Raw genomic sequence first — 17663 nt, 5'->3', positions numbered from 1 at the left:
GGATCATTGGTAAACTTGCTGGGCTCCTGATAGGGCAGTCACTTGTCAGGAGCCATGCACCATTCAAACTGTGAGTGGCTTTCTAATCTTGGATATCCAGCTCAGAGGCACTTGTGACATCAGCCAAGGTGCCGAAGTCTGCATGGGCATCTACAAACTAAACCAGCCCACACTAGTACCAAGAACACAGCTGCCCTTCCTGGTCTCTGGGCAGAACCCGCAAAGGGGCATGACCATACAAGGACATTTCCTTCCCGTGAACAGGAGGAAGACAGTCAACAAAGGCAGCGGTCTGAAAACAATCACCAATCTCTCCCTCCTACCCCCCTCCCAATCTGGCTTCCGTCCTAAACACTCTCCTGAAACTGCTCTTATCTATATCCTTAACTCCCTCCTCTCTGCTCGACACTCTAAGCAATCCTCAGTCCTCATTCTTCTTGACCTCTCTGCTGCGTTCGACACGGTCGATCACCCCCTCCTTCTTAACACCCTCTCCTACTTTGGATTCACAGGCTCTGTCCTTAACTGGCTATCCTCGTACCTCTCCTCCCGCTCTTTCACTGTTTCCTGGGGTGGTCGGTCCTCTCCATGCCAACCTCTTGAGTACGGCGTACCTCAGGGTTCAGTGCTTGGTCCTTTCCTTTTCTCACTCTACACCTCCCTCCTTGCCCCTGTTATCTCCTCGTTTGGCATTTCCTACCATTTCTATGCCGATAATACTCAACTCTTCCTTTCTTTCTTTTCCTTCTCATCTGACCTCCACCTGAAACTCACTTCCTGCCTTACTGCCATAAAGAACTGGATGTCTTCCCACTTTCTCTCCCTCAACACTGACAAGACTGAAGTCATCTTTTTCCTCTCCAACTCTCTTCCCCCTCTCTCCCCCCCCTTGCATTCACTTCCCTCCCACTAATCTCCCTATCTCTCTCCACGCTCGTAACTTAGGCATCCACTTTGACTCCTCACTCTCTTTCTCCCACCATATCTCCCTCACTCACTTCTCGTGCCTGTCGCTACCACCTCTTCAATATTTGCAAAATCTGCCCTTCTCTCACCTTTCATACTACTAAACTTCTAATCTCCTCTCTTATCTTCTCTCGCCTCTTCTACTGCTCCTCCTTACTCTTTGGCCTACCTACTTCTCATCTCGATCCCCTCAAGTCTATCTACTACTCTGCTATCCATACCCTCTGTCTCCTTACCTCCCATGACTCCATCTCAGCTTCCCTCTCCTCCCGTGGTTGGCTTCCATTTCACTCTCAACTTAAATTTCACTTTCTCTGCCTTGTCTTGAAATCTCTCCATGGACTCGCTCCCCCCTACCTCTCCTCCCTCCTCTCTTTCTACACTCCCTCCTGCTCCCTTCGTTCAGCTGATCACTTCCTTCTGACTGCGCCTCCGTCCCCTTGTGCCCCCTCCCGTTTCCGCTCCTTCCAGCTCCTAGCTCTCCTGCACTGGAATCCCTACCTCTCTCAATTCGTTCTATTCCTACTTTCTCCTAATTCTGCACCTCCCATAAATCTCTCCTTCTCCACCCCCTGCCTTGAAACTCCCCCTCCTTTCTTTCTCCTTCCCTTGATTCCCTCCCTCCACTACCTACTACCCTACTCTCACCCTTTACCCTCTCTCCTCCTTCTCCTCCCCTCCTCTCCCTCACATTCCCACTACTTTTCTCTCCCTATTCCCTCCAGTTTAATTGCTATTCTTACTGGTTTATTGATTGATTGATTCATACTGTAATTTGCTTCTACTGTTATATTGTTTGTTTTTTGTATCAGGTTGTTCAATTGTGCAGCGCTTTGGCGTAAAGCGCTATATAAACTAATAAATACAAATACAAAAAAAAAAGAGTTTACAAAAAGGGTAGCCATTTAGGCTATGTTAGTGGTAAAAAGGCTAAACCAAAAGTTGATGGCCGGAAGGTTTTGAATAAACACAACCACAGGCACAGCTCTGGGCAACCCTCCAGAACATAATTTTCCAGCCTGTCAAGCCATTACAGAAGGGGAAAGACGATATGCAAACCAGGCTTGGTCCCAACCCAAAAGGGGCCATCCAGCCCAAACTGCTAGGTCACATACCTTCTGCGGGAGACCACGATTATTCCCAGACATGATTCGGCCATGTTGTGTGTCATCAGTGGGGAGCATCTTGGGTCTATAGGCCCAGCAAACTCAGGACCCACGTCTGAGTATACCCATCCCCCTTGGGGTGACTAAAGCAAAACCAAACGTTGATGGCTGGAAGGTTTTAAATAAATCATTGTAAAACAGAAGAGATTCCAGGACTCAGCGCCATCAAAATATATGTGCGTTTAATCTGGCCCGTAGTTATATGAAACCAATCCAAAGGACTAATGTTACTACTACAGGGACATTAGTCCTATGGATTGGTTTCATATAACTACGGCCCAGATTTGAAAAACGCTTAGCATAGCCGAAACATGTTATCATATATGGGCTTTTTTCTTCTTTTTTGAATGTGTGATAATGCATCATAATTAAACGCACATATATTTTGATGGCGCTGAGTCCTGGAATCTCTTCTGTTTTACACTGTTTTTGTTGACGGTTAGGCTTTACTACCGTCTGGATACAGTGACCTGCGACATCCTTGAACTTGCCACATGGCCTTATAGATATGGCATTCTACTATTAGTACAAACCGAAATTAACTCCAGGGATTGTAAGGCGTCGCCTCTCAGAGCAACGTATACCAAAGCCACTCTCTTCGTTTAAATAAATCATGACCAGAGTCACCTTGCAGTAAAACTGAAAGTGTATGACAGTGCAGCAGTACAATATGTATAATATGATATGGCATTTATAACGCGCCTATACACAAGTGTTTCAGAAATAATATTTATGCACAAATAATGATATACAGCCTGTCAGGGATGTACTATAAAAAGAGTGGTATATACACTTTAATGAACATGAAAAGGAAGAACAATGTCCCCCTGCACTACTATTCTTAATGGAGGTGATAGTGCTAGACATAAAGATAAAATTGGGGACAGTGTACTGGTAGACTTAGGGACTAACTAGCACTTGTACAAAAGTTCAGTGGAAAGAGGTGGGCTGGGGAGACAGCACGCCACTTGACAAAAGGGGTCAGGAAAAAACGAAAGAGCATGCAGGTATGAGTCTCAGAGAAGGAGGTTAGAGAGCAACAAAAAGGAAAATCTCTCCTAACACGTAAGTCATAGGAGCGAGGTGAGATGTGGCAGGGATTGGGAGTGAGTTTCTCTCTATAGACAAACACATTTTCTATCCCAAAACAGCAGTATTCAGCATGTATTGTGCATTTGTTTTTTGTTCAAAATGCTCTACTGAAGAGTCCTCTTGCTTACATTGTGTTAGAAATATTGTTGCACACAAAGGTCTGTCACACAAAGGTCTGCCAGTGCATCCCCACTTAGACTGTCTGTCGCCCCTCTGTCTCCCAAGTATCAAACACTGCTCTATAGGTCTGGGTTGGCTCCATGCAAGCCCTCACAGATAGAATAATCTAGTACGTGAGTAGAGTAACCAATCGCGCCACAGCGGCATACCTCACACCTCTGAGACAATGTGTCCTATCGAGCACGGGCCAGGGAAATGAAATATTTCAGAGAAATAAACAGTCGCAATGATTAATTGGCCCCAGCTGTAATTTAACGATGATCCAATTTAACTTCAATTAAATTTCAACAGCTGGCTGGGTCCAGAGCGCTCCACTGATCACCGCACGACCCCGCGTAGGAGCGTTCTCTCCACTTCCTCTTGTGCCATAGACGCTTGTTTCTCTACTCCTGAGGGTAGGAAAGGGGGACCAGGGTCGGTTTAATAGTCAGGTATGAGATCATTGGGGGAACAGTGGTCATAGGGGCTTAATAGGCAGCATCACTTCATGAGCGTCAGCTGTGTTTTGTCCCCAACAGCAGGGACACAGAGGATCTGGAAGGACGGAGCAATGCACCTGCCTGGCTCGTATTCGTCTGTAAAAGAATAATGCAGACAGAGCCAATGACTTCTCTTTATCCTCCCTCACAAGTTCTTTCGAGGGCTGTACTGGCCCCTCCTCTAACTCAATTTCTCCGGGTGTGGATCCCTTCCATCCGACCCTTAAGGTCGTATGTCTTTTAAGGTAGTAGTCCAATCACAACATCTCCCCCATGCTTATCATCCATCTGGGGTCATGTTTATTCTGCCAGTCACTAGACTTCTTTTTTGTTTACTGCAGACTCCTGCTATCTCTGTCTGCTCTGCAGTCTCTGGGGGTCTTTGCCGTGTTCATCTTCCGTGTGCTATTTTTGTCATACCTTCTACCCTACTCTGAAGTCTCTATGCAGTGTTCTCCCTTCCTGTGAGTAGGCGCTGGTATTTTCCACCCTTGCGATGTAACAGCCCAATGACTTCCTCTTCTTCTTTTTGACCTTTGAGCCAATCCCTGAATGCCTTCTGACCTCTTATGTTCCATCAGACTCACTTCTGCCAGCCTTATACCCCCCTGTAGCAAGCTGCTGCTTCTTTATTATTATTATGATATTTATTGAGCAGGGACCTAGCTTTGAGAAGCAACAGAGTGCTTTAAAGCTATAACCAGCAATAAAGATACATAACGGGAACACTTTACAGAGGTGTACAACATTACAGATGCGTAACAGAGTGCTTTTCATTGGTAACATCCGAACAGATATACAGCGGGGTAGGATACAGAGGAGGACAGAGGAGGGGTACAGCCATACCGGGTGGCGGGGCGGAGAGGGGTGGGCAGCGTCTAGCGAGTCAGGTGGCGTGAGAGGCGACGTGATGGCCTAGGTGACAAGGAGGAGAGACTCCTTGAAGAGGTGGGTCTTGAGTTCTTTTCTGAATTGTAGGAGCGTGGGGTCGAGTCTGATGCTGATGGGGAGGAGGTTCCATAGTCTTGGGGCACAGGCAGAGAAGGCTTGTTTTCTGGTTCTTTCCTTTTTGCTGCAGTGGATTTCAAGTCTGCATGTGTCCTGGCTTCTGGAGGTGCGCTAACCGCTGGAGATGCAGAGTTTCTCTGCAAGGTAGCTCTGTGACTTGAGGGCGACTACCTTATAGATGATGCAGCAAGACTTGAAGGTGATTTGTGAGTGCAGTGGGAGCCAGTGAAGGTCGATGAGGGCTAGGGTGATGTGGTTGTATCTTTGTAGACTCTTGATGAGGCTTGCAGACATGTGTAGGATACTTTGCAGGGGTACAAGGGAGGATGATGCGAGGCCATCGAGGAGTGCATTGCCCATATCCAGGTGTGATAGGACCAGTTCTGGGCAATGCCACAGGGCCACCCAATGCGAGGCAGAGTAAATGATGTTACCATCCGGCAGGTTAGGAGAGGGGCAGCTCCCGCCCCACGCCTGCTCCTCTCCCTCACAAGCACAGAGACACGCAGTCTCTGTCACACAAAGCCGAGGAAGGGTGAGGTGCGAACAAATGCCTCACCCTTCCTCCAAGCAACAAGGTGCTAAGCATCTATGGAAAACCAACAGGCATGCAGGGCCCAGGTTCAAAGACCTGCCCCCTCCTCGGGGGGCCAGACATGTCAGCTATCCGGCCGGGGGCTGGCGCACAGCCCCCACTACTATACACATCAAAGACCCAGGGCTTCCTCGGGTCTTATAAATAAGAGCAGAATTCTCTAAGAGAACACAATCTGTTTGTGGACCCTGAATGGGGACCCAAACTGACAGGAGGTTCGCTGTTCACTCAGTGTCTTCCACACTTTGCTTCTTTAGCAGTCTTTAAAAGTTCACTGCTTACGCAGCGTCTTTTCTCCCCTCCTTTGAACATTGTACTGTTCAGAAAACGTTCAACTACAGGCGAATGGCGAGAAACCACACTGAAACAGAAGACACCCGGGGGGAAAGCGTGTAGAAGCAGGATCCAAGGCCGGCACGAACGAGCGCAGAGGAAAAACAAACAAAGCGCCCAGATGCAGGCATCCGTGTCTATTTCAGCTTTGCAGACCTAAAAAGACATGGTTCCCAAGTGAAAATCACAGGAACCTCCAGCACCGTCCCAGAAACCAAAATCACCCCACTTGCTAGCAGCCATGGAGGCAGCGGAGCACTACGGCTGGGCCTGGGTCAGAGAAAATATGTACGGATTACCAAGAGAAGGGGTCCCCATACCAACCAGTCATGGGGACGAGACGACACTGGCAAAAAGAAGGAATTCTGCGGACGACATGGGAAAAGGTAACAAAAAACTGTTTAAATTGTATGAGAACATGAGTGAGATGCAGCAATTATTGCTAGAAATTAGGGGCACACAAACACTTCACACAGCCGAGTCCAGGCAGGCAGACCCCACTTCACCACTAGTAGCGGACATCACAGTTACCACCCCCACACCAGCAGCAGCTGCAGCAGCACCAATGCCAGCAACACCAATAACGCAGGTGCCAACAACACCAACATCAGCCGTCACAGTTTTAACTACGCCAACTACGACAGCTCCTGACACAACGGGTGCTTTAAAATCATGGTCAGTCCCCATTACAAATACCCCAGGACAGTCAGGAGCAAGCAACAACAACCCACCAGAGCCGGTTATGATTAGTAGTTCCCAATTAGATCAAAACTTACATCTTTTCAAATAGAAATATTGAACAGATACAAAAGGTGTCTAGCATGGAACATTGACATAACAATCAAAGAAGCCATATGGGCGAAAGAGTTTATTGAGATCTTTTCGCTGTTAGAAGCCTAATGCAAAGGGTAAGATGCTTTTAGGGACCCCAAAAAGATAGAGGAGAAAGCCGTAGCCAGAAACGCCCAGGTAGAACAGAATTGGGACAACTGGCTACAGGCTTTTGCCATCTTGGCAACTATTTATGAAGAAAAATTCATCCACGATGGCAGAAAATTATGGGCATACGTGGACAAAATCAGAGAAGTAAAAATCGTTCTAAAAAGGGAAAACCTGGCTAGCATACAACATTAGATTCAGGAGAAGCATGTCAGAGAGGCCAGCCATAGAATGGGACGAGGTACAGAACCTGTTAAATGCAGAGCCCCCTTCAGAAGAAGAGATTGCACAGATAACCACCAAAAATAGCAAAAACTCACAGGGCCCCAGACCCTCCGACAATGAAAACAGCAAAAAGGGGGATCAACCCTTTCGGAAAACCATCCATGGGGGGCTAAAGCTAATACCCACAGGAAGAACAAAATCCATTCTCAGAAATCCAACACCCCTTGTAAAAACTTTGGGAAAAAACAGTGCACATGGGGAAAAGAATGCTGGTACAAACACACATGTACAAACTACAACGGTGACCACGCAGCAAGTAACTGCACCAGATTACCAGCCAAAAATACAAAGTAGTAGCATCAGATGCATCCCGCCAACCCCATGCCTAACCCCGGGCTGCTCACCCATCAACCCAGACAATTTTAGAGAGGCCCTCAGGAATTATCCAGACAAAGAAACCAGCGAAACAATCCGGCAGGGTTTCACCAAGGGTTTTGTCATCCCGTTCAAGGGCATCGGTCGCCGAATGTTCCAAACAACCTGAAGTCAGCCAGGGATAACCCACAAATGGTCGAATGCAAAATTGAGAAGGAATTACTATTAGGCAGGATCGCGGGACCTTGGGACCGCATGCCTCTCAAAGAGTACATAATATCACCTCTAGGACTGGTCCCCAAAAAAGAACCTGGGAAAATGAGGCTAATTTATCACCTATCGTATCCCAAAGGCCAATCACTAAAGGACAGCATTCCGCACACGGAATCTGCAGTATCATACACACACTTTCAAGAAGCGGTAAGACTCATACAGGAATGTGGCACAAACACCCTGATGGCCAACTGGACATCAAATCCACTTTCAGATTACTTCCAGTTCATCCAGACTCACAGCGATGGCTAGGTTTCACTTTTAAAAACAAATTTTATGTAGACAGGTGCCTCCCCATGGGATGCGCAGTATCTTGCGCGCTATTTGAATAATTCAGTTCCTTTTTTCAATGGGCCTTTCAAAAGCAGAGACCAGGGTCCAGGATAGTACACTACCTCGATGATTTCATGGTAATGGGGCCAGCAAAATCTGAAGAATGCAACAGAGCCCTGGCGACGTTAGAAGAAATGGCTGCGCAATGGGGCATCCCCCTGGTAGCCGAAAAAACGACCAAGCCTGCCACCAACAAAATCTTTCTAGGCATTGAAATAGACAAACGGCCTATGCAAAATTCCAGAAACAAAAATAGCAGAACTCCTGAAAAAAATACAAAGCTTAACAACAAAAGACAAAGGCACAGTGAAAGAAATCCAGTCCCTAGTTGGAAGCCTCAACTTCGCAGCCCGAAATATCCCTCAGGGGAAGGTATTCTCCAGGAGTCTGGAACTAAAAATCATATCTTACACCAAACCCCACCTACACATCCGACTAGGCGTAGAGGTGAAACAAGATCTGGAAATTTGGGGAAATTTCCTTAAAGATTTTGACGGGACAAAACTTTGGCATATTCCATTGAACACATCAACAAAAAGGGTCCTTTTCACCGATGCAGCCGGGAGCAAGGGGTTTGGAGCCATACTAGACACAGAATGGGTGGCAGGACAATGGCCCATAACATGGCAAGCGGCAGGGTGGACAAGAAACATCACCCTCCTAGAAATATTTCCCATCTGGCTTACTTTACACATCTGGGGCAGGCAGCTAGCGAACATGGAACTATTGGTCTGGTGCGACAACATGGCCGTGGTAGGCTCCATAAACAGAAGATCCACTAAATGCCCTTTAGTGCTGAAAGTCCTACGAGCCATTACAGCGGTCACACTACAAGAAAACATTGTGGTCAAAGCAAAGCACATTGCAGGAGCAGACAATAATATTGCATATGGTTTATCTCGCTTTCAGTGGCCAAGATTCCGGGAGTTAGAGCCGCACGCCCACGAGGAGATGACGCCAATACCAGCAGAATGCTGGGCAATAATGGGAACCAAAAAAATAACAGCATCCACACCAGCGCCAAAGAGCAATGACCGGGTGGCCCAACAAGAACCAAGCACCTCAAAAACGGGTGCCAACAAAATAACGGCATCAACACCAGCGCCAAAGAACAATGGCTTGGGTACTCAAAAAGAAACAGGCACCTCAAAAAGGGTTGCCAACAAAATACCGACATCAACGCCAGCACCAGTGAGCCCAGGCCGGGATGTCCAACATGATACAGGCACCTTTAAAACGGGTGCCAACAACTGGCTGCCCATAGAAAGTTTGAATCCTGGCCCAGGGTTCTTAATAGAGATTGCAGAGAGAGCACTGGCAAACACTACTGCAACTCAGTACAATAAGTTCTTACAAATGGTGTTTAGAGCGACAGGGTTAAACCATGTCGAGTTAATAACCATTAAAGACATAGAAATATTCTTAAAATGGGCGCATGAGCAGGGCTTTAAGAGGGACTGGGCAAAAAGACACCTAGTTGCAATCTCATATTTCTCAAAATTACATGGTGACTCAGATCCCACCCAGAACGCCCTCATTTCCTACGCTATGAAAGGATGGGCCAGAGTGGAAGGGCCCCAGATAGACACTCGCCGCGCCCTCAATTTCCACAAACCGGTAAAAATAGCAGACCAGTTCGAAGCCATATGCTGGCACTCATATGAGATCGTATTATTCAAAACAGCATTTTTTCTGGCCTACTTCGGGGCCTTCCAGGTGGGAGAGCTCATCCCCTCCAGCACCAAGGCCACAAACGGTTTAGGCATCATGGAAGTCAGGGTCAGACAAGACAGCGTCAACATAGAAATCCAAAAAACAAAAACTGGGGCCAAAAGAACCATTAACATTTGTTGCCTCGATGATGCAACAAACTGCCCAGTATGTATCACCAACCTTTATTATGCACAAAGGCCCCAGGTTGGGGGGAGGTTTTTAATCCACAAGATGCCTCGGCACTAAGCCGCTACCAATTTAAAGGGGTGCTGATGAAAGCGATCGGCAACGCGGGATGGGACCCAAAGGACTTTGGTACCCACTCCTTCAGAATAGGTGCCGCCACCTCGGCGTGGCAGGAAGGCCTGGCACCAGCACAGCTAAAAAACATAGGGGGATGGAAGTCAGATTGCTACAAAAGATACATCAGACCACAGCTAATATAGTCATCCCCGTTTCGTTTTCTTCCTCCCCCCCCTGCAGAACCAACAGGCGATGGGAAAACCTCGCTCAACTCAGCATGGATTGTCGGCCACTCATTCGTCTTCAGGACAGGCCGATGGGCGGAAGAAACCAAAGGAGGTCCGCCGTTTAAAAATAGCATTGCTTCATGGTGGGATTACAGGGGCCTACGGTGGGCCGACATGTACGAAACACTAGCAGAGCTGGTCGCATACAGAAACCCGCCTGAATTTCTCATAATACACTTGGGGGGCAATGACCTGGTGAACTCAGGAAGGATAAACTTATTTGAGGAAATCTGCTTCTCCTTGGCGGGCATTTCCCACAACTGGAAGGAAATGGAAATATATTTTTCGACCATCCTTCCCAGAAAGAAATGGCTTGGGGCCCACTGTTACAAATCCGTAAACATTGCTAGAAGAAAACTCAACAGGGGAATAGAGAAATTCTGTGCAGCAAGAGGGCTGGGTTTCATAAAACACCCGGCCATTACCCTGGGTGATCTGGATCTTTTTCACAAAGCCGGCAACCACTTATCAATCCAAGGCATGGAACATTTCTTTCTGGAAATCTCGGCAACTCTCGCATCTAGAGGCTGTTACGAGGAGATACTTTCGGGGGAACACAGCCAGCCGGTAACCTGCCCGTGTGTGGCGGCATGGGCCAGAGGCGGTAACCTCAGTACCTGGTGCCCAAAAGTATGATATTATTATGATATGTGATTATTTGTTTATCTGCATAACCATATCTGTACAATAAAATCCTACGGCCTTTTATTACCAACACTTGACAAAATGTTGTGAGACAAATCATTTCGGGTGAGGGTCGGGGTTCGGCTTACAACGATGCATGCATATGGGTTCATCAGTTATGGGCAATGCCGCAGGGCCGCCCAAGGTGAGGCAGAGTAAATGATGTTACCATTCGGCAGGCTAAGAGAGGGGCAGCTCCCGCCCCCACGCCTGCTCCTCTCCCCGACAAGTGCAGAGACACGCAGTCTCTGTCACACATAGCCGAGGAAGGGTGAGGTGCGAACAAACGCCTCACCCTTCCTCCAAGCAACAAGGTGCTAAGCACCTACGGAAAAGCAACAGGCACGCAGGGCCCAGGTTCAAAGACCTGCCCCCGCCTCAGGGGGCCAGACATGTCGGCTATCCGGCTGTGGGCTGGCACACAGCCCCCACTACTATACACATCAAAGACCCAGGGCTTCCCCGGATCTTATAAATAAGAGCAGAATGCTCTAAGAGAACACAATCTGTTTGTGGACCCTGAACGGGGACCCAAACTGACAGGAGGTTCGCTGTTCACTCAGCGTCGTCCACACTTTGCTTCTTTACCCCAAAACCCTCCCACCCTACAAATAAGGGAGAAGAACAATGGAAAGAAGTACAGGGCACTGTACGGTGGCCACAAAGAGTCGTGGGACATGAGAAGGCAGCACGGGCCAGAGGGGGTAATCTCAGGACCCAGTGCCCAAAAGTATGATATTATTATGATATATGATTATTTGTTTAACTGCTTAACCATATCTGTACAATAAAATCATACAGCCTTGTATTGCCAACACTTGACAAAATGTTGTGAGACAAATCATTTTGGGTGAGGTTCGGGGTTCGGCTTACAACGATGCATGCATATGGGTTCATCAGTTATTAAACGGTGGATCTAAAGCTGTCCGGAGAGAGAAAGGGCTTGACTTTCTGCAGGATTGAGAGCTGGTACAAAGCTGTCTGAGTTCTCACCTTGGATGAAACACTAGCGCAGAGTAATGGTGCGTGCCACTTTTGTGTCCTTTCATTTTCAATGCTATGCATATGTTCCTCTTTTAGCTTTGCAGTGCTGCTCACTTTATCCTGCCCCCTCCCTCCAGATGATGCCACTGTTTCCATTGCTTTCAGGCTTCCCATTTGCAGGTTATCTCTCATCCTCCATTGCTCCTGTATGTTCTGCAAACCCTTACCTTCATCCGGAATATCGGATCCCTCTTGGTCCTGTTTGGTTATTGCGTTCAATGGCTCCTTATGTCTGTAGTGCCGCTTGTGAAACTCATCTGCGTTTTTATGTTTACACCTTTGTTGTTCGACCATGCCGTACTTTTATTCCTTCTCCATCTGTACCTGTGTTACTTGTTTGATCTGGTCCACAGGGGCCAGAGGCATGTCATGTAACTTTGTGTCAGGCAGCAATGGTTCCACCTATTGTTCGTTGGTAGGTGGAAATTCACTTCTCCCTTTCGTTTTTGTGTGTGCCTCTGATCTTTCTTGGTTCTAGCAACTTCTGGTACATTGTTGGATCTTTTCATTTAATTTGTCTCTCATTCTGGGATGTTGCTTGGATCCTCGGCCGTGTTCACCACCCCCGGATTGCAGAGCTCTTCCCTGGCCTGATACATCTTTTTCTCAATTTTAGAGCACCTGTCTTCCTTCTGCAAACAATCTTCGTCCTTCACTTTCATATTTCTGTGAGCCTTCAATTCATCTTCTTGATTCATTGGTTCCATGTGTTAATATCCCCGCAAAAATATCGCCATACAAGAATGGTGCCATATTTTTGCGGTAATATTGACCCGTGACCGTGCGGGGGACACGCCTGCAACCCTCATATTATTTTAAAGGGAGTGGGGGACACCCCTGCAACCCCCGCTCCCATTTACCCCAAAAATTATCCCCACTAATAATATTGCCTTTGGCCATTCCCAACGACCATATATATTTATGACAATATTATTGGTGGGGATAATATTACCCGATACCGGTTAATTGCAGTTAGGACTTTTGTGGCAGTGGATTGCCGTGATCTGCGTACTTGCTGTGGACCAGCAAATTGCTGTATCTTTTTTTTTGCCTTTGGACAGTGGTCATGGCTAAGGGCAACTGGTCCATCTTTCATTTTCTTGCCTTCGGCACCAGGCACAGGAGAGGGTGGATGGCATGTCTTTATTTTTTATCATTCTCAGCAGACTTGCCTTATGTTTTCTGGGCGGAATTGCCTTCTGTTTTTTTGGTTATTTTCTTGGCAGAGTTGCTGTTGACGTGCCGGGATTAGCACATTTCTTTCATTTGCACTCTTTAGGTTTGTTTCCCCTCATCGCCAGTTGATTTGTCCCCAACAGCAGGGACACAGAGGACCTGGAAGGATGGAGAAATGCTCCTGGCTCGTAATTGGCGGGAAAACAATAATGCACACAGAGCCAATGTAGAGAGAACTTTATATTCTCCCTCACAACATTCTGTCCCGGGCTCTAGTAACCACTTCTTTTCCTCTGTTCCACCCTGTGTGGATCCCTTCTGTCCAATGCTTAAGGTCGTATGTCTTTTAAGGTGGTCTCTTTGAGTTCCACTAGAAGGAGATCCCTATATCTGGCGCAGCACAGTGTGGCTATAGCTTGACTGGTGCCTTCTTAGCCAAAGAGTCTGGCACTGTCACTACGCCAGCAATCACAGCCATAACGATTAAAGCTAGAGGTGAAGTACAATGTACATTGTTGGTATATCATTTTATTTGTGTATTATTTTCCCCAAATGTGCACCATTAGTTCCTATGCTCCTCCAATAGGTCCTTTTCCCGTACTGTCCACGGATCCTTTCCCTTTTTTACCCCTCAGTGCCAGCTCTGAGCATCAAATTCAGCAGAAGCTCGCAGGAGGGAGGGCCGGGGGGCAGCCACTAACTCATTGGACTTCTAGCTGTGGGAGGGTGCTTCCCACTTTGGAAGCCTGGCGTCATGACCAGGAAGGTGTAAACCCCACAGCTCAAAAGACTATTTACAGCCATTCAGCTTTTATTGCAGCCAGAGCAGCAATTCTCCCTGAGTCCTCTACGTGGGTTTGGGGCATCAGTGGGAGGGGTACAGTTTCTGGCTGTGTTTATTTCCTCCTATTTGAAAGCATCTCTTGGCCCACAAACCCTCTGATAGCGAGGCAGACAGAGCTATAAGTGGGACAGGTCTGGCCAGAGTTGATCCAGGCAGTCTCTGAAAAGTACTCCCGAACCTGGCCTCTTCCGGGGTTCCCCACTAGTCTTAGCCTCTAACAAAGCCTTGTTCTGCAGTTCTCTGCTCAGATGGCGAGATGACCACATTCCTATGGAACTTATGGCCCTTATTACGCGCATCTGTTAATGGATGGGATTATACCAGACTAATTCTGAGTCCAAATAACCGGACAAACTCAAGAAGATAGCAAATTTCTGTTTTATCAACAATTATCTAAAACTGGGAGGTTTCTAGGATACATACATCATCTTCATTCAGTATCTCGGGCCATCGTTCACACTTTCTTGTAACGTCACTTGTCTGTCTTCTTTGTTTGTTCTCATATTTCTTCAGGGATCTCTTTCTGAAGGCTGTCATTACCTCGTGGGTACATGCGATACGGTTGTCTCAATGACTATCTCCTTCCAAATACTTGCTGGGGTATTGGTATGATAGCTGGTGTCAGACAAGGTACGGCCTCATGTCTCCAATACAAAGGTGGTGGGGGCAGGATTTCCTGCAAATGTATACATCTGCTCCTATACATTCCCCCCTCTGGTTGAGTCCTCGACCACATCCTCAAGATTTCCTTCTTCTTTGTATCTTCTCTTAAAGAAGGGTTTCTTGGGTATTCATATCTTCATCACCCCCCTCGGGTGCCCACATTTTTTATGTGTTCATCCACACTCCAGTTCATTTAATTGCATTCTCCATTTGGGGTACCGAAGATCCAACGTCCCACGTAATTCTTATGATCCTTTGGATACCTAAATTTTGCTCCTTTAGGTGCCCAATACTTGCTTTAATATGATCTCTAATGGTACTATCGGTCAGAACATCGTCTTCTGGTTCATCCTTTGTGTCAATCATGATCTTCATTCCGACTGCTTTCTTTTCTGTTTTCTGGCATTGTCCAATTATTATCCTTATGATCAGAATCCAAACATTATTATCACCAATATTGCTCCAAGGAACTTGAATTAATTTGCCATCCAATAAGGAATCCATTAAAACAGGAGTGGGAACCAACTTTCATCTCCAATGGCCTCTGTCTCCTACATTTTTACATGTAGTTCTGTCAACATTGATAGCACCCATCAAAGTCCTGTTCTCGCAGTCGTGAGATGGTATGAATGTACAACATGATGGCCCTTGCTGTAATGATGTGAAGGACATACCTATTCTGGAGGGGCATCAACCTTATGGTCCTCAGCTATTCGTCTATGGCGTTAAATACATTTATAGTGGCATTGATTGTTTGCAGCAGCTCCCACCTGGTGATCTGTAGCCATTTGGCATTCACCGCTGTTTGAATTCCAGGCATGAACAAAGATATCAGCATCATTGCATACTTGCCAAAAAACTTGTGCTCATCAGAAATGTCTTCAAAAGCCTTTAATGATTTCTGTGAAAATTATTTCTCTCGCTTAATCTGCCAGAGGTTAAGTGACCTTCTTTTTCTCGGGTGCTCCTCCACTTTTGGAAATTCTTCAATTTTCAGATCACTCTGACGAATCACCAATGCTGGAACATGGATGTTTACCAAGGAACACACTCCGACCCAATTCCTGGGCAGTTTCATATATGCTGTAGATCCGCAGGCCCAATATTGATCCATTAAGACAGCCATCCTTCTCGTCATTCCTGGAATGTCAATAATGTTTTTGCATCCTTTATTCTGTCCAACTCGATTTTTTCCCTTGCTCCGAAAGCACCACAGTGTTGCATTAACCAATGGGACTACAGCCACTGGGCCTGATTGATCTTCCACCCATGTGAGCAGTTTAGAGAACTTGGCCCATGACTTTAGACACTCATCATTCACTTTCTGCACCTCGCACACTACTTCCTTCCTCAGCAGGTGAGCTGCACAGGACATCATTCCATCTTCCCACCCTTTGGTCGTACTCGCTCATCCATAGATTAGCAGTTGTGAATGCTCCCAGCATCCAGGCATTCTAGCCCTTTCCGTCATGTCAGAGCAATTAATCCTCTTCATTTCTTCAAAAATCACCTTGTCTTGTCCTGCAGAAGGATACATGAGCATCCTATCTGTTCATCCAGGCACCTTTTCCATTTTTGTTGTCTTAATATATTCATCCTGGTATGGAAATGTTTGTCTTAATCTCCATCACAAGGTTGCCCAGTTCCCTTGAAACTGTCCTCTAGTAGTACATGATGCTAGATGACTGAGGCACTTTGCATCTTACACCAACATCTCTTTTGAAATGGAGTTTCTTACTGTACTCATGGCATAGGGGATTAGTAAGCAGACCTAGCAACTCTCATCAGATTCTCTCTCCTCCACCTTTCTCATGTGTTGGTGCCACATGTTATTCCCCAAGTGAGCCGAATAATCAAGATAGGTATTTATTCTTTGATGATCTTCTTCTGAATTCCTCTTCTGGCATTTGACGTGGCCAAAGAGGTCAAAGAAATTATCATCATTTGTACTCATGCTAGGAAAAATCACAGGTGTTGTTTTCAATTGGACCATTAGGATAATAAATACTTTGAAATGTAAGGTACAGAAAGAAGAAGGAAATACATATATATATTAGGCATAAAAGTCTAGAAAAATATTTGGTGTGCGATACCAATACTCGTTGAACTCCTGCTCTATCTATAACCACATGATCTTCTTCCCGAATCATTTTAATACACATGCTCAATTTACATTCGTAGTTGCACAATCTGCTCAATTATCGCAATCAGAAGTCCTCTTATAACTGGACCATTTTTTGGATCACGAAGAAAGGTGTGAATATTAACATCTCTTCTAACAGGAGTAGGGTATGATTGAAGTATAAACACACAAATTACAATTCTAATTTGATGTGTATCGCTATCGATTGGTAGCATATATTATTTTTAAAATAGATGGTTTCCCAAAAAATAATCTGTATATGGAATTCTCTTCCCATTTCTAATCCGGAACTGACGTTTAGGCATAGTACCAATGCAAATATTACTTTTTGCTAAGAATCTCTAGAAAGTAAGTTTAGCCTCTGGAATTCTCTGCAAGTGCATGCACTTCCTGCTACATATTTTTAAGGAGTGTCCCATGAATTCCAGTCCAAAAAGAAATGTGTGCTAACCACATGCTGTTTTATTGTCCTTTTTCTTGGTCATCGATGAAGTCTGCAGACACAGCAATTCTTTTTCTTGTCTTGCTTCTTGGTCGACCGGTGCTGGAGGGAGGTTCTCGCTCAAATGTAAGCAAGCTCTTCTTCCTGATACCCGAACTGCAGTAGGGGAATCTTCCTAAACACAAAAATTACCATTAAATCTCAGTTCATGCCATCTATGAGTAAAATTCTATATAAGCACTTGGTTTACAACATACAACTTTGGTTGCAGCAATAATTTGCTTGGTTCGGTTACTGGGCCGTCCTCTTCCATGTTCCACAACCCCTCCCTTCTATGCTTGACTTGATCTGCAATGAAAGAAACACTGGTAGACATACATGTCAAATAATCGTGCATCTCATCACTTAGAGTCTGTGCTACACTTGGGCATCACTCCTGATCTAAGTGGGGGCGTAAGAG

The sequence above is a fragment of the Ambystoma mexicanum genome, chromosome 11, assembly GCF_040938575.1.
Source record: "Ambystoma mexicanum isolate Mex_15411 chromosome 11, UKY_AmexF1_1, whole genome shotgun sequence".
Lineage (NCBI taxonomy): Eukaryota > Metazoa > Chordata > Amphibia > Caudata > Ambystomatidae > Ambystoma > Ambystoma mexicanum.
Note: the sequence above shows the minus strand (reverse complement) of the source record.